Source organism: Bubalus kerabau, chromosome 13, assembly GCF_029407905.1.
Source record: "Bubalus kerabau isolate K-KA32 ecotype Philippines breed swamp buffalo chromosome 13, PCC_UOA_SB_1v2, whole genome shotgun sequence".
NCBI lineage: Eukaryota > Metazoa > Chordata > Mammalia > Artiodactyla > Bovidae > Bubalus > Bubalus kerabau.
The window spans coordinates 64,155,391-64,180,245 of record NC_073636.1 but is presented as its reverse complement, the minus strand read 5'-3'; the positions used below and the strand labels follow the sequence as shown (position 1 = coordinate 64,180,245).

The window sequence follows — 24,855 nt, the reverse complement described above, 5'->3', positions numbered from 1 at the left end:
TTTCTTGTGCTTTATTTTATTGCTGTTTAAAGATATTGCATTTTTTTTTTTACAAATTGAATGTTTGTGGCAACATTACGTGGAACAAGTTTGTTGGCACCATTTTCCCAATAGCATCATTTTTTAGTTAAAATATGTACATTGTTGTTTAGGCATAAAGCTATCACACACCTCAGTAGACTACAGTGCAGTGCAAACATAACTTTAATTAAAAAATTATTTGGCTGTGCCAGGTCTTAGTTGCAGCACGCAGGATCTTTTTTTTCTAGCTGCGGCATGAGGAAACATTAGTTGCAGCATGTGAACACTTGGTTGTGGCATGTGGGATCTACTTCTCTGACCCGAGATTGAACCTAGGCCCCCTACATTGGGAATGCAGAGTCTTAGTGACTGGACCACCAGGTAAGTCCCTAAATGTAACTTTTATATGCACTGGGAAACCAAAAAATCTGTGTGACTTGCTTTATTGCAATACTTGCTTGTTGTAGTGGTCTGAAACAATCTGCAGTATCTCCAAAGTATGCCTATGTGTGGGCTTCCCTGTTGGCTCAGACAGTAAAGAATCTGTATGCAATGCAGGAGACCCAGGTTCCATCCCTGGGTTGAGAAGATCCCCTGGAGAATGGAATGGCAACCCACTCCAGTACTCTTGCCTGGAGAATCCCATGGACAGAGGAGCCTGGCGGGCCGTTGGAAAAATGGTGCCAGTCGATTTGCTCCATGCAGGATTGCCACAAACCTTCAATGTGTAAAAAAGAGTAAGTAGGGTAAAATGAGATATGCCTGTATTATATATTTTCAGTCATTTTTCTGTTTCACTTTTTATTTGTATATTCACATTCACTAATCTCTTCTGCAACAACTAATATGCCATTAATCTCATCCAATATATTTTTCATCTCTATAAATTTGACTTGGGTCTTTTTATATCTTCTATGTCTCCACTTTACATACTCAATCTTTTCTTTAGCCTCTTGTACATAAGGCATACAAACAACAACTATTTTAATGTCCTTGCTACGAATTCTGATGTATATATCATTTCTGGGTTGATTTCCATTGATTGACTTTTGTCCAAATTGTAAGTCCTACTTTCCTGCTTCTTTGAATGTGTGGTAGGTTTTGTTTGGATAGCCAGATACTGCAAATTTCACCTTGTTGTGTGCCGTATATTTTTTGTATTCCTGTAAATATTCTTGAGCTTTGTTTTGGGCACTTGGAAACATTTTTATTCTTTCTGGTCTTGATATTAAACTTTGTTAGGCTGGACCAGAGCAACCTTTAGTCTGAGCCTAATTTCTTCGCAGTATTAAGGCAAAACTCTTCTGAGTACTCATCCTGATGCCATGTGAATTATGAGTTATTCCACTTTGAATGGTAGGAATAGGCAATAGTTCCAGCCCTGTATGATCATGGTGTCTCCTCCTGACTAATCCTTTTCAGTAGTTCTCTCCTCAGCCTTGGGTAGTTTTTATCATATTCTGCACTATACTCTAGGAGGGATCTTCTGAAGATTTCTGGCATTCTTTCTCTATGCAGCAATCTCTTCTCTAAAACTCTGCCCCAAAAGCTATATGTGCTTTGATCTCTAAATACTCCCCACATTTTCTCTACTCAACTCAAAGTGATTGCCAGTTTGCCTGGTTTCCCCTGTGTTGCACAATGGCCTGGAAACTTTTCAGTCATTAAGCTAAGAAAACTGTAATGATCATTTGTTTCCCACCTTTCAGGAATCACTGCCTTTCATAACATGATATCCAATGAAATTTTTTTTTCAAATTTTTTGTTACTTTTTAAAGTTGTTTTAGGTGTAAATTCAGTCCAGTTATTCCAGCTTGGTTGGTTGTGTTCATTCTATTTGAGGTTAATAAAATTAAGGTACTGTTTTCTTAAACATCTGTGAGAGTCAAGTATGTGCTGTATTAAACTTACAGTATTTACTATAGTAAATTTACAGTATTATACCTCTTAGGGTAAGTAATCAAGTGTTAAAAGCATGCCTTTGGAGTTAAAGTCAGACAACTTGAATTTAAATTCTATCTTTATCATTTACTAGCTATGTAACCATAGAAAGGCAATTTTAGCTCTTTGAGCTTCAGTTTTCTCATCTGTAAAATGAGAATATTAATACCTATTTATTGGAGTTGTTGTGAGCATTAATTGAAATAACCAATACAAAATATCTACCCTAATGGCTGCTGCTGCTACTAAGGCGCTTCAGTCGTGTCCGACTCTGTGCGACCCCATAGACGGCAGCCCACCAGGCTCTGCTGTCCCTGGGATTCTCCAGGCAAGAACACTAATGGCTAGTACATAGTAAAATCTCAATAAATGGGAGCTGTACCTCAATAAAAGTACTTACTAGTACCACTAGTTTCTGCATGCGTATTCGAATTTAGTAAACTAAACTATAAGCCAAGTGAGGACATTGCTCCTTTATTGCAAAGCTGTTACTTGCTTTAAAACTAAAATTTGTGCTACGGCATAGCACAGGGAACTCTACTCAATACTTTGTAATGACCTAATGGGAAAGAATCTAAAAAAGAGTATATACATGTATATGTACAACTGATTCACTTTACTGTATAGCAGAAACTAACACAACATTGTAAATTAACTATATTATAATAAATTTAAAAAAAAATTAAACTTTGTGGCTTTCTTGAATGGCACTATCTTGCAGACAATGTATGATTAAGTTTTTAATAGCACTTCTGATTAAACCTAATATACATTCATAATGGCTCAAGAAAATACACTAGGTAATTAATGTAAATTATGTACATAATACACAGGTAAAGTGTTTTTGCCAACATGATCCACCGATATATGAGACACGTGATCTAAAATAGTTGTAGATCTAGTTACTAAATAAATATTTAAAAATAAATGGTGTTTGTATATACCAATAATAAAGACTTAAAACTATTATAATGGCAAAATAAAAAAGATCTAATTCACAGCAGAAAGAATTACAAAATAATTAGGAATAAATTTAAGCAATTATGAGGATTTAAATGAAAAAAGCTATAAACTCTACTGAGAGACATGAAAGAAAAATAAGTGGAAAGACAAGCTATTTTCCCTTAGGCAAGAATTATTACAGTTAAAAAAAATTTCCCCTAGATTAACGTATAAATTTAACATGATCTCCACATGAATCCCAATGTAATTTTATTTTTTTGTAAATTACCTCTGAGCTTCATTTGAGAAAAACTGTGAGAACACTAAGAAAATATCAAAAGGGAATTCTCTGGTGGACCAGTGGTTAGGACTTGGAGCTCTCACTGCCAGGTGCCTGGGTCTGATCCCTGGTCAGGGAATTAAAATCCCACAAGTTGCAGCCAAAAATTAAAAAAAAAAAAAAAGGAAAATATTGAAAAATAAGAATAATAATCCTATGAGATATTAAAATATATTATAAAGCTATATTAATTTTAATTATGTGGTACTAAACCAGAAAGGTCAGTAGAATCAAATAAAGCCTGAAAAAATAAACTCATAATATATAAGAATTTTCAATATAACAAAGACGACAGTATTTCATGAAGCCTAGTGGAAGTGTTGTGGGGGGTGTAAAGATGAAAAAGATGCAGCATCTAATCTAAAAGGATGGTTGAGATAAGAGCACAACTTTTAATACAAAAAAAGGTGGGGGGTTAAGTGACATAAGGGACATTTTTTGCTAAGTCACTTCAGTCGTGTTCGACTCTGTGCGACCCCGTAGACGGCAGCCCATCAGGCTCCCCTGTCCCTGGGATTCTCCAGGCAAGAACACTGGAGTGGGTTGCCATTTCCTTCTCCAATGCATGAAAGTGAAAAGTGAAAGTGAAGTTGCTCAGTCGTGTCTGACTCTTCGCAATCCCATGGACTGCAGCCTACCAGGCTCCTCCATCCATGGGATTTTCCAGGCAAGAGTACTGGAGTGGGGTGCCATTGCCTTCTCCATTCTAGCCGTTAGGAAACCTTAAGGGACATATAATTAAGGAACTGTATAAATTCAAAGGCAGGAGAAAAGAGTCTTGGTCAGGTCTGCCTAGCTGTGAATGTTGGACCTTGCTCGGTGTCCCAAAGATTGTCAGCTCACCCTGGTTGTGCAATGTCAACCAGAATTAGGCCAATGTGGGCGCCTTAGAGGCTACTCTACAGTTAACACTTGTCAGTCATTTCATTAGACTTGCCTCAGAAGTTCTGGTGGGGTAATCCCAAGAGTCCTCTTCAGTTGTCTTGTTGGATTTTCTCAACCAAGTCCATTCTGCTAGACCCCTGAATCTGAACAGCCCCTTCCTTCTTTTAACTCCAGTCCCTCCAGGCTCATTTAAGCACATGTCTGCTTGTTTTTGATTCATTACTATGTTATGATGATTATTCTTAAAAACCCTTTTGATGTCTGCAAGTCTTTAGAGTCACTAAATAGGCCTGTCTGAGCCAATGTCCTGGAACATGCATCTCTCCTTCTCCTTCACAGCCAGTGGAGCAGAATAATTTTGATGGGATAGAATGCTCGTGCTGTCCTGAGGCCAGGTGTGGTAAAGTCACGTGGATCTGGAGAAGGCATACATGCAGATATCAGTCCAGTCTTCCCTGAGCAGGCAGTTTCTTTCTCTAAATGTTTCTCCAAGGGTCTCCTGAGCATCTTTTTTATTAGCATCACCTTAAGAAACACCAGTCCCACTTCAGTTCTACAAGTTATGACTTCAGAATCTAGGTCCTTAAAGCTTCTTTTTCACAAGTTCCTCTGGACACTGTGTGAGTTTAGTTGCTAAGTAATGTCTGACTCTTTGTGACCCCATGGTCTGCAACACACCAGGCTTCCCTGTCCTTCACTGTCTCCCAGAGTTTGCTCAAACTCATGTCCATTGATATGGTGATGTTATCCAACCATCTCATCCTCTGTCATCCCCTTCTCCTCCTGCCTTCAGTCTTTCCCAGCATCAGGGTCTTTTCCAATGTGTCAGCTGTTTGCATCAGGTGGCCAAAGTATTGAAGCTTCAGCATCAGTCCTTCCAATGAATATTCAGGACTGATTTCCTTTATTTATTTATTTATTCTCCAGATTTTTTTCCTAGTATAAATTTATTTATTTTAATTGGAGGCTAATTACTTTACAATATTGTATTGGTTTTGCCATACATTGACATGAATCCGCCATGGGTATACACGTGTTCCCCATCCTGAACCTCCCTCCCCATACCATCCTTCTGGGTCATCCCAGTGCACCAGCCCTGAGCATCCTGTATCCTGCATTGAACCTGGACTGGTGATTCGTTTCACATATGATAATATACATGTTTCAATGCCATTCTCCCAAATTATCCCACCCTCGCCCTCTCCCACAGAGTCCAAAAGACTGTTCTATACATCTGTGTCTCTTTTGCTGTCTATCATATAGGGTTATCGTTACCATCTTTCTAAATTCCACATATATGCGTTAGTATACTGTATTGGTGTTTTTCTTTCTGGCTTACTTCACTCTGTATAATAAGCTCCAGTTTCATCCACCTCATTAGAACTGATTCAAATGTATTCTTTTTAATGGCTGAGTAATACTCCATTGTGTATATGTACCACAGCTTTCTTATCCATTCATCTGCTGGTGGACATCTAGGTTGCTTCCATGTCCTGGCTATTATAAATAGTGCTGTGATGAACACTGGGGTACACGTGTCTCTTTCAATTCTGGTTTCCTTGGTGTGTATGCCCAGCAGTGGGATTGCTGGGTCGTATGGCAGTTCTATTTCCAGTTTTTTAAGGAATCTCCACACTGTTCTCCATAGTGGCTGTACTAGTTTGCATTCCCACCAACAGTGTAAGGGGGTTTCCTTTTCTCCACACCCTCTCCAGCATTTATTGCTTGTAGACTTTTGGATAGCAGCCATTCTGACTGGAGTGAAATGGTACCTCACTGTGGTTTTGATTTGTATTTTTCTGATAATGAGTGATGTTGAGCATCTTTTCATGTGTTTGTTAGCCACCTGTATGTCTTCTTTGGAGAAAAGTCTGTTTAGTTCTTTGGCCCATTTTTTGATTGGGTTGTTTATTTTTCTGGAATTGAGCTGCAGGAGTTGCTTGTATATTTTTGAGATTAATTCTTTGTCAGTTGCTTCATTTGCTATTGTTTTCTCCCATTCTGAAGGCTGTCTTTTCACCTTGCTTATAGTTTCCTTTGTGCAGAAGCTTTTAATTTTAATTAGGTAATTGACTGGTTTGATCTCTTTGCAGTCCAAGGGACTCTCAAGAGTCTCCTCCAGCACCACAGTTTGAAAGCATCAATTCTTTGGTGCTCAGCCTTCTTTATGGTCCAATTCTCACATCCATACATGACTACTGGAAAAACCATAGCTTTGAGTATATGGACCTTTGTTGGCACAGTGAAGTCTTTGCTTTTTTAATAGGCTGTCTAGGTTTGCCATAGCTTTCCTTCCAAGAATCGAGTGTCTTTTAATTTCGTGGCTGCAGTCACCATCTGCAGTGATTTTGGAGCCCAAGGGGAAAAAATCTGTCACTGCTTCCACCTTTTCCCCTATTTGCCATCAAGTGATGGGACTGGATGCCATGGCCGTAGTTCTTTGAATGTTGAGTGTTAAGCCAGCCTTTTCACTCTCCTCTTTCACCTTCATCAAGAGGCTCTTTAGTTCCTCTTCGCTTTCTGCCATTAGAGTGCTATCATCTTCATATCTGAGGTTGTTGATATTTCTCCCAGCAATCTTGATTCCAGCTTGTGATTCATCCAGCCTGGCATTTTGCATGATGTACTCTGTTATGTTATTGTTATTAGTCACTCAGTTGTGTCTGAGTTTTTGTACCCACCAGGCTCTTCTGTCCATGGGGGTTCTCCAGGCAAAAAAAGTGGAATGGGTTGCCATTCCCTTCTCCAGGATGTACTCTGCATACATTTAAATAAATAGGGTGACAATATACAGCCTTGTCATACTCCTTTTCCAATTCTGAACCAGTAGGTTGTTTCATGTAAGGTTCTAACTGTTGTTTCCTGACCCACATTCAGGTTTCTCAGGAGACAGGTAAGGTGGTCTGGTATTCGCATCCCTTTAAGAAATTTAAGAAATCCCAGAAAGAAAGAAAAACACCAATACAGTATACTAACACATATATATGGAATTTAGAAAGATGGTAACAATAACCCTGTGTACGAGACAGCAAAAGAGACACTGATGTATAGAACAGTCTTATGGACTCTGTGAGAGAGGGAGAGGGTGGGATGATTTGGGAGAATAGCATTGAAACATGTAAAATATCATGTATGAAACGAGTTGCCAGTCCAGGTTCGATGCACAATACTGGATGCTTGGGGCTGGTGCACTGGGACGACCCAGAGGGATAGAATGGGGAGGGAGGAGGGAGGAGGGTTCAGGATGGGGAACACATGTATACCTGTGGCGGATTCATTTTGATATTTGGCAAAACTAATACAATTATGTAAAGTTTAAAAATAAAATAAAATTTAAAAAAAATCCTAAAGGAAAAAAATAAAATAAAATAAAATGACCCCTTCTCTGTCTCTAGTTTTGGAGTTGCTCAATCTCATAAATAGTGTCCTCAAAACAATGGTTCTTAGAGACTTTACCTGTTTTCAAAAAGGTACTTCAGGGAATTCTGTGGAAGTTCAGTGGTCTTTCACTGCCAAGGGCATGGGTTCATGTTCTCCTAGTCAGGGAACTAAGATCCCACAAACCAAGAGGCACAACAGGACCCTCCCTAAAAAGGCACTTCACAAACTCTGAACCCTAAATCTCACTGGAAGACACCTAAGACCTGGGCTAGTTACTAGTCATAGATCATAGCAGTTATAACTTCATTCTCAGTCAGCAGACTTTTTTTTCAATTCCTTTCCTCTTTGTAGCGTATCATTCCCAATCTAACTTCTTTAAGGATTCACAGCCTGTAACTAGACATTTCCTAAGATTAAAAACTGAAATCCTGGAAGTACAGATTCTCTATATCCTCAAGCCCTGTCCATTCTTTCTTTCAGTTTTTTAAAAAACTTTTTATTTTGTTTCAAGATATAGCTGATTCACAATGTTGTGACAGGTTCAGATGAAGAGTGAAGAGACCTAACCATACATACACATGTACCCATTCTCTCCCCACATCCCCTTCCATCCAGGCTGCCACATCCATTATTTCCTTAAAATGTGCCTTGCTTCTTTCTTCCCCTTCCTTCTGCCATACCCTAGAGACCCTTACTATCAGAATTAGGCTCACACAAAGCCTCTGGTTAGCCTATATACCAGTCTTCCCTCTCTCAAATCTTTCCCACACACTTACCCGCCCCTCACCCCCACCACCGCCACTCAAAAGCCTAAAAGGACTCTTGATATCAAACTGTATCAGGTCTGAACTCCTCTGTTTATTTTCTAGGCCCTTTTCAATCTATCCCAATTTGCTTATTAGACTTAATGTCCCAGTATTCTAGATATGTTTTCCATTTACTGCCCATAAACATGTACTGCTTATTTCAGCTCATGGGTCAGATTCATCTCAGTGTTCCCAGAACATGCTATAAGAAGACAGGGAAGGGGTTCACTAAATGTGAGTTGAAGGACTCAATAGTTGGCATTTGGATACCTTTCAGTGTCCTCCCTTTTTGTATTTTATATTTAAATCCCACGAATCCTTCAAGTTTCACACTCTGTTGAAGACTTCCCCAGTTTCTTCACTTCTTATAATCTCTCTATTTTTGGAGGAAAAAATCAAAAGACAGGAAAGAAGGAAGGGAAAAAGGGAAGGATGGAGGAAGAAAAATCCCCCAACAAGAATAGGCTTTAGGAGTTGCAAAAGCAAAAGGAAGAGGAGGAAAAGTTTACAGTCTGATAGTTCCCACTCTGAAGTTTTTTAAGGAATGGCTCAGTCATGCAATATTTATTGACTTTCTGTAGTGCCATATCACCTGTATCACTCTGTTCAGAACACACATACTGGTAGTATTGCTTGATAAGTGTTTCAGATGCATTCTTTTTGCCTCCCACATGTTAGTTCAAGAATCATTTCTTCCTGCTTCCCTGATCCCCCATATTGAACTAAATGCTTCCTCTCCACGCTCCTATGACAATCTGTGTTTATCTCTAACTCAGTATCTTACATTGAAAGTGCCTGTTTGTGAGTCTGACTCACCTTTAGACTGTGAGTTTCATGACAGAAGGTCCAGGCTTATTTGTCTTTGTATTCTCTATGTCTTTTATAGGTATGTGTAGATCCTGTACAAGATACAACACAAATTACATCTGAACTAACTAAGCTATAAGTGTTGGAGAGTGAGGACCATGTATTATACTTCTTGTCTTTATATTCTGAGTAACCAGTTCAGTGCTTATGTGTTCAGGAAAAGCTTGTTAACACTAACTGTTCTGCTGTCTGTTCCTCTCATTGTTCACACATAACACAACCCTTGTTCATCAAATCCTAATAACTGAGCATTTAGTAAGTACTCAATAGACTCTTATTCACTGAAATTGATGCTGATTGTTACTGTGAGAGAGAAATAATAAAGTCATTAATTATATTTCTATTTAGAAACTCTATTGCAGACTCTAATTATTTAAATAAATTCTGCCTCTTTTTCATACTTTCAGGGGATAGGCCAAATAAAATTAGATTTGAATCTTGGCTCTGCAAATGCACTGGCTATTTGATCTTTGTTAGGGCCCTTGAGGGCCTCAAATTAAAAATGGGGATAACTTACCTATTCTGTAGGATCACATGAGGATTGAATGTGATAATATATACAAGATGTCCTAGCACCATATGGCACATATCAAGCATCAGCCAAAGTTAGCTCTTGCTTCTTGATCCTGTCCTTCCTCAAGAGGGCAAGAGGTATAGCACAAGAAACTGTATTCAATATCTTATAATAAATCATAGTGGAAAAGAAAAAACACAAATAACAAATGTTAATGAGTACATAAAGTAAGGGAACCCTTGTAAACTGTTGGCGGGAATGTAAATTGTTACAGCCACTGTGGAAAACAGTATGGAGATTTCTCAAAAAACTATAAACAGAACTACCATATGACTTAGCAATTCCACCCCTGGGTGTATATCTGAAACAACAACAACAACCTAGTTTGAAAAGATACATGCACCCCAGGGCTGCTGCTACTGCTAAGTCACTTCAGTCGTGTCCGACTCTGTGTGACCCCATAAACGGCAGCCCACCAGGCTCCTCCATTCCTGGGATTCTCCAGGCAAGAACACTGGAGTGGGTTGCCATTTCCTTCTCCAATGCATGAAAAGTGAAAAGTGAAAGTGAAGTCGCTCAGTCGTGTCCGACTCTTTGCGACCCCATGGACCGCAGCCAACCAGGCTCCCCCATCCATGGGATTTTCCAGCAAGAGTACTGGAGTGGGGTGCCATCGCCTTCTCCAGTGCAGCATTATGTAAAACTGCCAAGATAAGGAAGCAACCTAAGCATACATCAGCAACAGATGAATGGATAAGGAAGATGTGGTGTATATATACACAAATGGAATGCTACTCAGCCACAAAAAAGAATTAAGTTTTGTCATTTGCAACAACATGGATGGATTGGAGGGTATTCTGTTAAGTGAATTAAGTCAGATAAAGAAAGACAAACAAATACTGTATGATATCACTTATATGTGGAATCTAAAAAAAATAAATTAGTGAACATAACAAAAAAGAAACTGACACACAGATAGAGAACAAACTAGTGATTTTTGTAGGAAGGGGGAGGGATACTACAGGGGGAGGGAGTACTATAGAGGTAAGAGGTACAAACTGGATGAATCTAGAGCCTACTGTACAGAATGAAGTTAAGTCAGAAAGAGAAAAACAAATATCATATATTAATGCATATATATGGAATCTAGAAAGATGGTACTGAGGAACCTATCTGAAGGGCAGCAATGGAGACACCGACATACAGAACAGACTTGTGGACACAGTGAGAGAAGGAGAGGGTGGGATGAATTGAGAGAGAAACATTAAAACATATACATTGCCATATGTAAAACAGATAGCAAGCAGGAATTTGCTGTATGATGCAGAGTTCAAACTGGGTGATCTGTGACAACCTAGAGGGGTGGGGTGGGGTGGGAGGTGGGAGGGAAATTCAAGAGGGAGGGGACGTATGTATACCTATGACTGATTCATGCTGCTGTATGGCAGAAACCAACACAATACTGTATAGCAATTATCCTCCAATTAAAAATAAATGAATAAAAATAATAAAGCATTCAAGTAAGTGGAAAAAATAAGTAAGCTTTAAGAATATATTGTACAACATATGGAATATAGCTAATATTTTCTAATAACTATTAAAGAAAAGAAGGCAAGAGGGTCATTTGAGTCACCTCTTTCCACATAGTATCCAGTGGATTATATGGTATTATCTAGTTTAGCCTGAGGTTAAACTTCCTGTTCTCACAGTACCTGTTCCACAGGAGCTATTAGTCTATGTCTATATACAATTTGAGTGTGTAATATGTATGTACTTGGGAGTGTGTGTATGGAGGTCTAAATAGCTGCTGATATGTGTACACCTGTGTACAAGAGCCATAGGTTTCTAGCTATGCTTACATTTGATTTGAGAAACTTCAGAGGCTTAAATTAAAATTGTTGAATTGGGCACATTCTCCTTTCCTCATGCTGCTTTCACCTCCACCAACGTGATTTCCCCTGTTAAATGACAGCATAGTGAGAAGTACCAGGGATTAAGTTAGAGTGAGCAGATTCCACTACCAACATCTAAAAGCAGTTGGAGGAATGCTCACCCGTATTATCCAGCTATTAAACTCACATATTGCTACAGCTCATGCATGCATGCTAAGTCACTTCAGCTGTGTCTGACTCTTTGCGACCCAGTGGACTGTAGCCTGCCAGGGTCCTTTGTTCATGGGATTCTCCAGGCAAGAATACCGGGGTGGGTTGTCATGCCTTCCTCCAGGGGATCTTCCCGACCCAGGGATCAAACCCAAACCTGTGTCTCTTATGTCTCCTGCATTGGCAGGCGGCTTCTTTACTACTGGCACCACCTGGGAGGCCCTGCTACAGCTCAGTAATGGGAAAATGTTGAAGGGGTAATACCACTCTGCTTCAGTGGGACTGGATGAAGGTAGGAAGCAAAGTGATATTATCTCTAACCTCTCAATTTTGGGTGGAAATTGGGAAGTGGAAAATTTATAAGGCATACCAAGTAACCTTGGTGAGCAGTTCCAAACATCACATTCTGTTTGCAGCCTCCCTTATTCTGGTATGAGGTCTATGGTATACCTCCACCCCCCCCAACTAAAATGCTGAAGCAAACTTCCATGCTAACAATTTCCACCCCTCTAGATAATTGTCAATTATCTCCATAATCATTAGGAAAGTCTGAAAATATTTTCCAAAACAAAGTTAATTTTAATTAACTTATATTAAAAAAAAAATTGTCAGAGAGTTCCATTTGTGGCAATGACTGACTAACTAGGCTGTTACAGACAAACCTCTTGCTGAGAACAATTAGAAAAGCTGGACAAATCATTACTTTTAAAACACCAATTTGAAGGCACTGGAAAGCTACCAAAACAGTGAGAATTTGCTGATTTAAGATCTGAAAGAAAATAAAAGCCCAAAATAGTGAGTCTGATGTTTGGGGAAACTTTACCCTGCAGATAATTACTGTCTCTGAAAACAAAAGCAGCACTGAGAAGCTGAAAAGAGCTTTCAGCAATTTCCCAGTCATGAATGGTAAGAAAAAAATTATAGTATAGAACCGGAAAAGGAGGAAGGGCCCTGAAAACACCCAGGCTTCTAATTGGGACCAAGAAGCACTTCGCACTTGGAATAGGATGAACTGGAAATAGACCAGTCCTCAGAAGGACTGAGACCCAGCTTTGAATTTCTTAGACATTTACTAGATAGAGGTATTCATCCCATAGGCTATCTGCTTGACAAAAAAAGTAAGTCTTCTCTGGAGGTAGAAAATATATGGAACCTCAAATTATCTCTAAACTTCAGCAGACTTTTAAAGAAAGTAACAAAGTGGGTCTAAGATTTATATGAAAATTCAAAGGATCTAGGACCTAGAACAACCAAAACAATTTTGAAAAGAGGATAACAAAGTTAGAGTATTTATGTAAATTCCTGAGTTCTATATTTACCATAAAGTTACATCAGACTTACTTTTATTGTATTCTAGATCAATTAATAACCAGAATCGAGTCCATAAACAGACCCAGACTTATACAGTCAATGGATTATTAACCAAGTAAGATCACTGAGGAAAGGAAAATCAAATTATGCTGAAACTGGACAGATCTGTGGAATGATAATTCTAATCCCTACTGCACTCCATACACAAAAATTAATTAAAGATGGATCACAAACTTAAATGTAAAAGCTAGAACCATAAAGCTTCTAGAAGAAAATTTTTGCAACCATGGAATAGGCAAAGCTTTTTTAGGCATAACATAACATATACTAACCATTAAAGTAAAAAGTGAAATATTGGACTTCAAGAAAATTAAAATATTTTCCCATCAAAAGGAAGCATTTTGAAAATTTGGAGATGATGCTGTGAAAGTGCTGCACTCAATATGCCAGCAACTTTGGCAAACTCAGCAGTGGCCACAGGACTGGAAAAGGTCAGTTTTCATTCCAATCTCAAAGAAAGACAATGCCAAAGAATGCTCAAACTACTGCACAATTGCACTCATCTCACATGCTAGTAAAGTAATGCTCAAAATTCTCCAAGCCAGGCTTCAACAATACGTGAACTGTGAACTTCCAGATGTTCAAGCTGGTTTTAGAAAAGGCAGAGGAACCAGAGATCAAATTGCCAACATCTGCTGGATCATTGAAAAAGGAAGAGAGTTCCAGAAAAACATCTATTTCTGCTTTATTGACTATGCCAAAGCCTTTGACTGTGTGGATCACTGTGAAAAATTCTTAAAGAGATGGGCATACCAGACCACCTGACCTGCCTCTTGAGAAATCTGTATGTAGGTCAGGAAGCATCAGTTAGAACTGGACATGGAACAACAGACTGGTTCCAAATAGGAAAAGGAGTACGTCAAGGCTGTATATTGTCACCCTGTTTTTTTAACTTATATGCAGAGTACATCATGAGAAACACTGGGCTGGAAGAAGCACAAGCTGGAATCAAGATTGCTGGGAGAAATAGCAATACCCTCAGATATGCAGATGATACCACTCTTATGGCAGAAAGCGAAGAAGAACTAAAAAGCCTCTTGATGAAAGTGAAAGAGGAGAGTGAAGAAGCTGGCTTAAAGCTCAACATTCAGAAAACGAAGATCATGGCATCTGGTCCCATCACTTCATGGGAAATAGAGAGGGAAACAGTGGAAACAGTGCTGACTTTATTTTTGGGGGCTCCAAAATCACTACAGATGGTGACTGCAGCCATGAAGTTAAAAGACGCTTACTCCTTGGAAGGAAAGTTATAACCAACCTAGACAACATATTAAAAAGCAGAGACATTACTTTGCCAACAAATGTCCATCTAGTCAAGGCTATAGTTTTTCCAGTAGTCACGTATGGATGTGAGAGTTGGACTATGAAGAAAGCTGAGCACTGAAGAATTGATGTTTTTGAACTGTGGTGTTGGAGAAGATTCTTGAGAGTCCCTTGGACTGCAAGGAGATCAAACCAGTCAATCTTAAAGGAGATCAGTCCTGAGTATTCATTGGAAGGACTGATGTTGAAGCTGAAACTCCAATACATTGGTCACCTGATGTGAAAAAAAAAAAAACTGACTCATTGGAAAAGACCCTGATGCTGGGAAAGATTGAAGGTGGGAGGAGAAGGGGACGACAGAGGATGAGATGGTTGTATAGCATCAGTGACTCAATGGACATGAGTTTGGGTAAACTCCAGGAGTTGGTGAGGGACAGGCAGGCCTGGCATGCTGTAGTCCATGGGGTGGCAAACAGTCGGACACAACTGAGTGACTGAAGTGAACTGAACTGAACTGAAAGAAGGCAAGGGTATACAATGGGGGAAAAGAGAGCTTCTACAATAAGTGATATTGGAAAACAAGATAGTTGTATGCAAATGAATCAAACTGGATCATTTTCTTATACCATATACAAAAATAAAGTCAAAATGGATTAAAGACTTAGCTGAAACCACAAAATTCCTAAAAGAAAACACAGATGATGAACTCTTTGACACTGAACTTAGTAAGATTAATTTTTGGATCTGCCTCCTCATGCAATGGGGATTTCCTGGTGGCTCAGACGGTAAAAAATCTGCCTGCTAATGTGGGAGACCCATGTTTGTTCTCTGGGTCAGGAATATCCCCTAGAGAAGGGAATGGCTACCCAGTCCAGTATTCTTCCCTGGAGAATTCCATGGACAGGGGAGCCTGGCGGGCTACAGTCCATGAGCTCGCAAAAGAGTTGGACAGGACTGAATGACTAACACTTTCACTTTCCTCAGGCAAGGAGAACAAAAGCAAAAATAAACAAATCAGACTACATCAAACTGAAAAGACTTTTTCTTTGTACAGCAAAGGAAGCTATCAACAAAGCAAAAAAGGCTGCCTACTAAATGGGATAAGATATTTGCAAACAGTATATCTGATAAGGGGTTAATATTCAAAGTATACAAAGAACTCAAACCACACAATATAAAAAAACCCAACAACCCAATTATTAAAAAAATAATAATACTAATCAGAGGACCTGGGTCCTCAGAGGACCCTAGTGGTCCAGTGGTTAAGAATTCACCTTCCAATGCAGGGGATATGGGTTCAATCTCTGGTTGAGGAACTAAAATCCCACATGCCATGGGGCAACTAAGCCCATGCATTGCAACTACTGAACCTGTGCACTCTAGAGTCCACGCTCTGTAACAAGAGAAGGCTGCGCACTGCAACCAGAGAAGTCCCTGTGAGGTGCAATTGGAGAAAGCTCATGCACTGAAACAAAGACTCAGCTCAGCCAAAATAAAAATATATACAAGTAAAATAAAATAAAAAATGGTCAGAGGACCTGAGTAGACACTTCTCCAAGAAAGACATACAGATGGCCAACAGATACAGGAAAAGATGCTCAAAATCACTAATCATCAAGGAAATGGAAATCACAACCACAGTGAGATACACCTCACACCTGTCAGAATCACTGCCATCAAAAAGACAGCAAATAATGATTGGTAAGGATATGGAGAAAAGAGAACCTTGGTGCACTGCTAAGTGGGAATATAAATTGGTACAGTCACTATGGAAAACAGTATCAAGGTCCTTCAAAAAATTAAAAATAGAACTACCATATGATCTAGCAATTCCACTTCTGGGTGAAAAAAAGAAAACAAAACCACTAATTCAAAATGTATATGAACAATATATGTTTAATGAACAATAATATTCACTGTAGCATTATTTACAACAGCCAAGATATAGAAGCAATCTAAATATTCATTGATTTATGAATGGATAAAGACCATATGGTATATATACACAATGGAATATCACTCAGCTATAAACAAGAATGAAATCTTACCATCTGCCACAACAGGGAGGGTATTATTGTAAGTGAAATAAGTCAGACAAAAAAAGACAAATACCATATATTTTCACTTACAAGTGGAATCGAAAAAACAAAACAAGGGCTTCCCTGGTGATTTAGTGGTAAAGAATCTGCCTGCTAATGCAGGAGACAAGGGTTCAATCCCTGGTCTAGGAAAATCCCACATGCCATGGAGCAACTCAGCCTATGTGCCACAACTATTGAGCCTGTGCTCTAGAGTTAGGCCTCTACAATGAGAGGGAGGTTTAAGAGGCAGGGAACAAATATATACTTATGGCTGATTAATGTTGATGTATGGCAGAAAGCAAAACAACATTGCAAAGCAATTATCCTCTAATTAAAAATAAATAAATTAAAAAAAAACAAAACAACAACAACAAAGGAGAATACACTCCAGTGAGAAGCCTGTGCACCAAAACTAGAGAGTAGTTTCTGCTCGCTGCAACTAGAGGCAAGCCCACGCAGCAACAAAGACCCAGCACAGCCAAAAATAAATAAAATTGTATAAAAAATAAGAAAACAGAAACAGACATGGATACAGAGAACAAACTGGTTATTACCATAGGGGAGACTGTTAGGGCGGTTGGTGAAATAGATGAAAGAGATTAAGAGACACTAACTTCCAGTTATAAAATAAATAAACCACAAGATATAATATGGGCTTCCCAGTAATATGACACCAGTGGTAAGGAAGCTGCCTGCCAGTGTAGGAGACATAAGAGACGTGGGTTCAATCCCTGGCTCAGGCAGCTTCCCTGGAGGAGGGCATGGCAGCCCACTCCAGTATTCTTGCCTTGAGAATCCCATGGACAGAGGAGCCTGGCAGGCTACAGTCCACAGGGTTGCAAAGATTTGGAGACAGCTAAAGCAACTTAGCATGCATGCATGAAAGATGTAATATAAAGCATAAGAAATATAATCAATAATACTATAATAACTTTGTATGGTGACAGATGGTTATTAGACCTATCACAGTGATCATTTTGTAATGTATTTACATGTCAGATCACTGTGCTGTCAAATCATTATGTCAGCTGCTGCTGCTAAGTCACTTCAATTGTGTCCGACTCTGTGTGTCCCCATAGATGGCAGCCCACCAGGCTCCCCCGTCCCTGGGATTCTCCAGGCAAGAACACTGGAGTGGGTTGCCATTGCCTTCTCCAATGCATGAAAGTGAAAAGTGAAAGTGAAGTCGGTCAGTCGTGTCCGACTCCTAGCGACCCCATGGACTGCAGCCTACCAGGCTCCTCCGTCCATCTATGTGGAAATGCAGAACAGACGTTCAAGAATAGTCAAGATAATCTTGCGGAAGACCAAAAATATGAAAAACTTATTCTATTATGTATTAAGTTCATTATAGTAGCTACAGTATTTGAAACAGCATGGAATTGGCACAAAGACAGATTTTAAGAGATAAATTTAAAAAATGGACATTCCAGAACCAGATTAACCAGACTCATAGAAAATTGTCTAACTATAAAAGGAATTAATAGTCTTTTCAGTACACAATATTGGGTCAATTGGCTATCCATATGGAAGAAAAAAAAGGAAATATGACCCTACAGCATACCCTGAAATCAATTCTAGGTGGATGATGTTTTCAGATTATATTGCAACTATTCATATTTAATAAAATGATTAAAAGTAAAAAAAATTTAAAATTCAATACATCAGAAATACTGGCCACATTTCAAGTGCTCAATACCTGCATCATATTGGCTGCCTTATTGAACAGCATAGCTGGAGAATAGTTCTATCACTGCAGAAAGTTCTATTGAACAGCATTATTCAAAACAATATTTTAGGAGAATATTTTTATGATTTTAGGTAGGAAAAAAATTTTTAAACAAAATTTTTAAAAAAGATGCTAACCATGAAAGAAAATCTTGAATAATTTAATCAATTTAAATTTAAATTAGGAACTCCTTTTCAACAAATAACACAATAAAGACAGTGACAATGCAAGCCACAGAATGGAATAAGAGCCAGGCCTAGGGTGAGGCAAGTTGAAGCCTCAGGTGAAGGTCTAGTAAAGCATTAAGCTTGGACACAAATTTTTAAAGGGGCATCAAAAAAAAAAAAAAAACCCTCAGTAATCAAAACAAGATATTTGCAGTATTTTTAAAAATCAAAATTAGTTTTTTAAAATCCATGATGAATAAAATGTCATAATTTTAAATCAAGATAGGTATCTACTGATTTTCCCTTTGCCTCAGGGTCCAATATGCTTAGACAGCATTTGGGAAATGATATTTGAAACTTGTACACAACCAATGTCTACAGTTAAAGAATATAGACAAATAAAAGTATCAGACAACCCAACAGAATAGGGTCAAGATACGAAAGGTATTTCACAAAACGGGATATCCAAATGGCCAATGAATGATAAAAGGTGCTCAACTTCATTAGTATCAAGGAAATATAAATTAAAATAGGAAGGTATTCCACTATTCTCTCACCAAAATAGTTAAATATAAAAGACAGACAATACGAAGTATTGATGAAAACTGAAAGTGAAAGTGTTAGTCATTCAGTAGTGTCTGACTGCGATGCCATGGACTGTAGCCTGCCAGGCTCCTCCGTCCATGGAATTCTTCAGGCAAGAATACTGGAGTGGGTTGTCATTTCTTACTCCAGGGAATCTTCCTGACCCAAGGATCAAACCTGGGTCTCCCACATTAGCAGGCACATTTTTACCGTCTGAGCCATGAGGATGTTAAAAAAAACCCAGAAACCTCAGACACGGCTGGTAGAAGTGTAAAATGATACAACTAATTTGGAAAACGGGCAGTATCTGTTAAAGCAGAACTCACATGTCTTACAATTCAGCACTTCCATTTCTAGATATACCCAATAGAATTGCATTCATATGTCCAGCAAAAAATTGTTCACAAATGTTCCTAATAGAACTGTTCATAATAGTCCCCAACTGGAAACAATCCAAATGCCCATTAATAAGGCAATTAATAAATAAATTGTGGTATATAAATTCGTGAAATACCATATAGCAATGCAAATAAAATATTACTACATGCAGAAATTCCCTGGAGGTGCAGTGGTTAGGACTCTACCCTTCCAATGCAGGGGTCACAGGGTTGGATCCCTGACTGGGGAACTAAGATCCCACAAGCTGCGTGGTGCAGTCAAAAAACAAAATCCCAAATATTACTACATGCAATAGCAATAACTAAATCGTACAAAGCAAAAGAAGTCACACATCAAAGTACATACCACCCCCTCCACCCCCACTACCACCACCACCCCTGCCCACCACCACCAACAGGCAAAACTTAATTATGGTGTTAGACGTCAGGTTAGTGGTTACCCTTGGGAAGAAAGAGACTTAAAGAGGGCACGAGGGGGTTCTGGGTACTGGTAATGTTCTGTTTCTGGATCTAGGTTCAGTTTTCCTGGGTGTGCTCATGTGGTGAAAATTCATCAAGCTGTAGACATTTTTGTTTAATAGAAACAGACAAATGTCAAATAAAAATTTAAAATATTGTGGTCTGTGTCCAGACCATTCAGGATCCCAGGGAAGAGGGAGATCAAGATTTTAAAAATTAGGCCATCAAGTGAAAAAGGCAGCTGTCACAGCTTTCTCTCTTTGACCTGGCTCCCTGTCACCCAGCAAAGGCCGGTGCTTGTCGTCTCATTCACAAGTAGGAGACGCTAGACTTGTCTTCTCCTTTGATGCACAGGAAGATGGCAGCCCTGAGCAAGTCAGCGAGGAGATTAAAGCCCCACAGACTGTGAGAAGCAGATGCAGGATTAGAAACCGGTCTCCTAGTTCCTGCTCCCGATCTTTGTGCACCAGGGCCTCCCGAGAATCAGGCCACTTGACCACCCCGAAGCTCCAATCAGTGTAACTTCACTAGGGTCTAGTGATTTTTTTCCTCTGTGTCCCTAACTTACAGTGGTGCTATGGATGGGGATGACATCACTTCTCTGGAAGGGAATGTCAAAGGGTGCAACTATAGGACATAAGGAGGCAATTTTAAATAACCACTTTTATCCCTCTGAAAGTCCAATCACTGACTGTATTGAATGAGGGCTGATGGCACTTGAGAGAGGAACAAACCAAGGAAAGAGTGAAACATATACTGGATGGGATCCAGTCAGAAAGGACTATTTCTAAACAAATGAAAAAAGTCACACTTTTCATCTTTTCATCTTTTAAATAAGATTTAAATTGTGGTTTAGAATGTTTCGAATTTAGTACTTTTGTTCCAAGCTGATTCTTCTTAAAAACACCTGAATATAAAGAATCTGTAAGCACAGGCTTGGGGAACAGATGGAGACAGAACTGGTGGTTGTCTAGCAGGCAATTTATGGCTGTGTCCTAATTTTGTGGAGGCTATCAGAAGGACTTTAAGAACTCTCCCCCACTGCAACAACCCCCTTCTTTTTCCTCAAGAGAGCTGCCCTATGAGTAAAATGCAGACCTCTTGGGGCTCTAGGGACTACTTTGGCCCCCAGACCCAGCTGCACAGGTATTTAAATTGGATACAGACTTTAGCTTTACAGTTCTTTCCAATTTCCTCACCAAAACCTGAATAAATCTTCCCTACCCAACTGAAGTCAGTTTTCTCTCAAGCCACAGTCTATTTCTTCGTGTACATTTTCCCTGAGCCATATTCTTTCTTATCTCAATCAAAGATTACACTCTGCTACCATCCACCTTCCTCCCAACCCCAACACACACACTGACATGTGATCTTTTTGATTTCTATTTTCTGTTTTGCTTCTATAAGAACCTTCTCTCTTTTTGACTAGCATCCTGGCTCTTTCATTGAACTCTGAACACTAGGCTCCTTTGCTTTCCCATGCTGGACTGTAACTGCATCTTTGCTGGAATGCTTACCCATATGCAGAAGCGCTTGGAAGAGAAAAACATTTGCGGTGTAACAGAAAGATGGCAAGTTTCATGTTATTTTAACTTTTTAGATGCCTTCAGACTGTCTTGAAGAACCAGAAACAGCCCTTTTCCCAGACTGTATTTCAACCCCGAGCCACTTACACAAAACGGGTTTACCGTACTTGAGAGTAAAACTGCCAATTAAAAACAATTGTCTCAAATTGAGTTATACATTTCTTTATATCCTTGAATACTCACAGAACTCCAAAGAAACTGAATCCTGTATGTTGTTTCCTAGACCCACAGATCTGTTTTTCAAAGCCTCAACCTGATAGAGACTGAAACCAAACACTTCAACCTACAATTTACTTCTTTTGAGGTAAAGATTGATCTCCTTTCTACATCTGTCTGACAGGATATTTGAGAGACCAAATCAAAAGGCTGTAATGCCCACCCACCCCCCAATTCCTTGTAATTACCTTTGTATGGGGCTTTCCTGCTGAGAGTTGTGCCCAAATGAAGCCATCAGTGTTCGTGTCCCGACCCTAATGAGATCCCTGTGCCTTAAGCAGAGAAAATGCAGGCACATGCCCTACCTTCAACATGAGAATCTTTTCCTTTATTTTCAGAGCAGGTTGACCAAATAAACCACTGTAACTTCAAGCTTCCAGGTTGGCTGCATTTCTTCCTGGGGTTGTTCTTTACATTATTGGTGTTGCCGGTTCACTGCAACATGGCTGCTCCCTCCCGGAATGTTCTTCCCCTACACGTATCTCAATAGAGTGCCACACTTTGATACAGGGACAGGCACAAACCTGTAGCCTTCTCTTCTCTGGTACTATCTCAGCTACCTGTTTACAAAGCATGGGCAGTGGCCAACTGCTTTTACAAAAATTTAGGTGCTCAAATATAGGAAGATTCTGCACCCAAGTAAGAAACTGTAATTAGGAAACTCCAATCAGTGGAATGTACCGGGAAAAAAAATCATCTAGGCACCGAGGGCTTGGTGAATTTTTTCACTACAGAAGAAACAAAAAAGTAGACGGAAATGAGGAGGAGGAAGAAAGGGAAAGGAAAGAAAAAGAAGAGGAAGAAAAGGAAAAGAAATTGAGCTCATAGATCTCCTATTAAGCACAGATATGGCTCTGTACCGAAACACTCGTTGACAAAGAGAAAGAGATTTCTTCTTCCCACACTGGGCTTACCTCTCACTCAACAGGGCCCTGTCCCAGGAATTGTCAGTAGCAGCTGTCTGTGGTCAGTAACAGATAATTCCAGATCAAAAGACGGGTTCTGAAATCAAGATGTGTTTTTTTAGATTAATGGTTCTCCAAGTGGAATCCGGGGATCTACAGTGGGTCTGCAGAGATTCTTCCAACCGTTCTGTGGGCTGAGTCAAAATGCAAGGCACAGAAGTGTGTTGATTTTTTTCCCCCTTTTAAAACATATTTTCCGCTGTGGATTTCAATCAAAACTTAAAAGCATCAAAACAAATATGTTTAAAGGGACCTACAAATAATCACAGGGATTCAGCAAACACACCTGCAAAGTGGTTTTTTTGTTTGTTTGTTTGCTGGCTTGTTCAATCTAGTAAATGGGTGAGACTTTTGTCTAGCTCAAGTTGTCTAAAGACTAAAAATTTTGAAACTCACCAGTCCAGATGAAAAGACGAAAATTGCAAAGCACATCTTTGTGAGGGGAAGAAAGTCAAGTCCTTTCTCCCCTGAGTTTCCCATTTCCCGGCGTCACTTACTTCCTGGCCCTCCCTCTGTACTGCTCTCTAGCTCAATGCCCACAGCTCTGAAGTCAGAATCAGCCACTACCAAGAGGAACCCCTCTCTGCAGCTACGGTTGTCGTTACTCGGGTTTCTCTTCCAGGGAGCAGGAGCTCAGGTATGGGGTGAAGGAGAAGTCAACTGCAGCTGCAGCTTGAGAAGATCTGCTTTTCCTCATCCCAGCCCCACAGCAAGAGTTAACCCTGGCAGAGCCTGGACTGCTGGAGAGTTTTGTGAATTATCTCATGACCCAATTGTTAACCCATATAGCACAACAAAGCTGTCAGGCCATCGAGGCTGCTCAGATGCCATGAGATAAAATTCAGTCCTTACACTGAGAGGCCTTTCCCTCTCAGATGGAGCTATGTGTACATTCAGCTGTCAGTTGAACAAATTTGCAACATCATAGTTTCTTAGAAGCATTTCAAAGCAGAGGGGCTGCCTATATAGTATACAGTGTAAACAGTGTGGGAGTTTACAGGGTAAACTGTGGGAGCAGTAAATTATAATGGACTTGGAGGCCTGTAATTGGATTTTGCTGAAGTATTTGCAGCACCATTTACCTTTCAGTAAATGTCACATGTACAAAGTGCTCTCAGATAACTCAGATGCTACTCTTAATTACTCAGATGCTGTTAGCACTCTTTTGGCAGAGACCCACTCAAGAATAAAGGAAGCAATGTTCTTCTCATCTTGCTTCATAAGGTGAAAACAACTTGTTAGCTCTTTGAATGTGACTGAAAAAAAAAAAAAAAAGAAAGACAGAAAGAGGAAAGAAATCAATCTCAATATCTGAATGGAATTTATCACATACCTCTCAGGGACCCCCTGGTTCTTAAATGTTTCAGCTAAAGATTCCAACTTCGGCAGAAGCTCAATGACTCAGCCTGTCAGAGAATGGATACTTTGTTGCCAGTTCATGCAAGTTGGTTTAAATAGGTTGTCAAGATGCTGTAGCTGTGACCAAACCTCTGGAAGGGGGAGGCGGGGCAGCACATGCCACTTAAGCACACTTGCCTGTATCGCCTGTTTCTGTGAGGATACCCCGTGGGAAGGGTATTTGCCACATAGGAGAAACTGGAGGTTGTGTATTGTATTACATGGTATCCCAGACTTAGAATCTGCCTCCTGCAGGAACAGTCCACATATTTGCTCATGTTTTGAGATCTACGTTTGATTCCTACATGGTTCATGTCTCTGGATTCCTTGGGTATCACAGAAAGGGATCAGGGTATCAGAAGATCTGGTTTCAGCTCCTGACTAACACTTATAAGCTCTACAATTTTAAACTAATGTATCTGCCTTTTCTGAGCTTCAGTGTATTGGTCCCGTGGGTAAATAATATCCTCAATGGGGATACTGGGGAATGAACTGAGACAATGGTATGCAAAGTGCCTGGTAGTGTTGCATGCATATGACCTGTGTGTGAATCTGGGGGAGCATATGGTGGCAAAGGATGAATCAGCTTTGAAAGAGGAAGACCCCATAATTATAAGAGGGGCCCAGGGAAGGAGTTCAATGATTGTGAATACCCTGTCTTACTGTAACTTTTGGAAGATGTTTGTTCTTAAGGTGAAATGATGAAAAAGGCACTGAACTGCAAGTTAGGAAATTCGTGTTCTAGTCTTGACTCTGGTGACAAGAGAGCTAGTTTGGGCAGGTCAGTTAATCTCTTCATGTTTGTTTCCTACATAATAGTGATATGCATACTCTCTCT

At 39.6% G+C, this 24,855-nt stretch overlaps 1 protein-coding gene across 10 annotated transcripts in view; it reads right to left on the bottom strand.

Moving 5' to 3' along the window:
* ASIP (agouti signaling protein) overlaps positions 1-24,855 on the bottom strand; it is a 91,321-nt gene that overhangs the window by 51,690 nt on the left and 14,776 nt on the right. For 3 of the 10 annotated variants that reach the window (XR_008701632.1, XM_055544806.1, XM_055544805.1), the window contains exons 3-4: positions 23,702-23,875; positions 22,569-22,656 (exon numbers count right to left, since the gene is read on the bottom strand). The gene's annotated coding sequence lies outside the window, so the exon portion shown is untranslated. Of the gene's footprint in view, positions 1-2,573; positions 4,546-9,132; positions 9,216-9,700; positions 9,863-22,568; positions 22,657-23,701; positions 23,876-24,855 lie in introns of those variants that run through there. The other 7 variants (XR_008701634.1, XR_008701635.1, XR_008701636.1 and 4 more) reach the window with 7 other exon arrangements.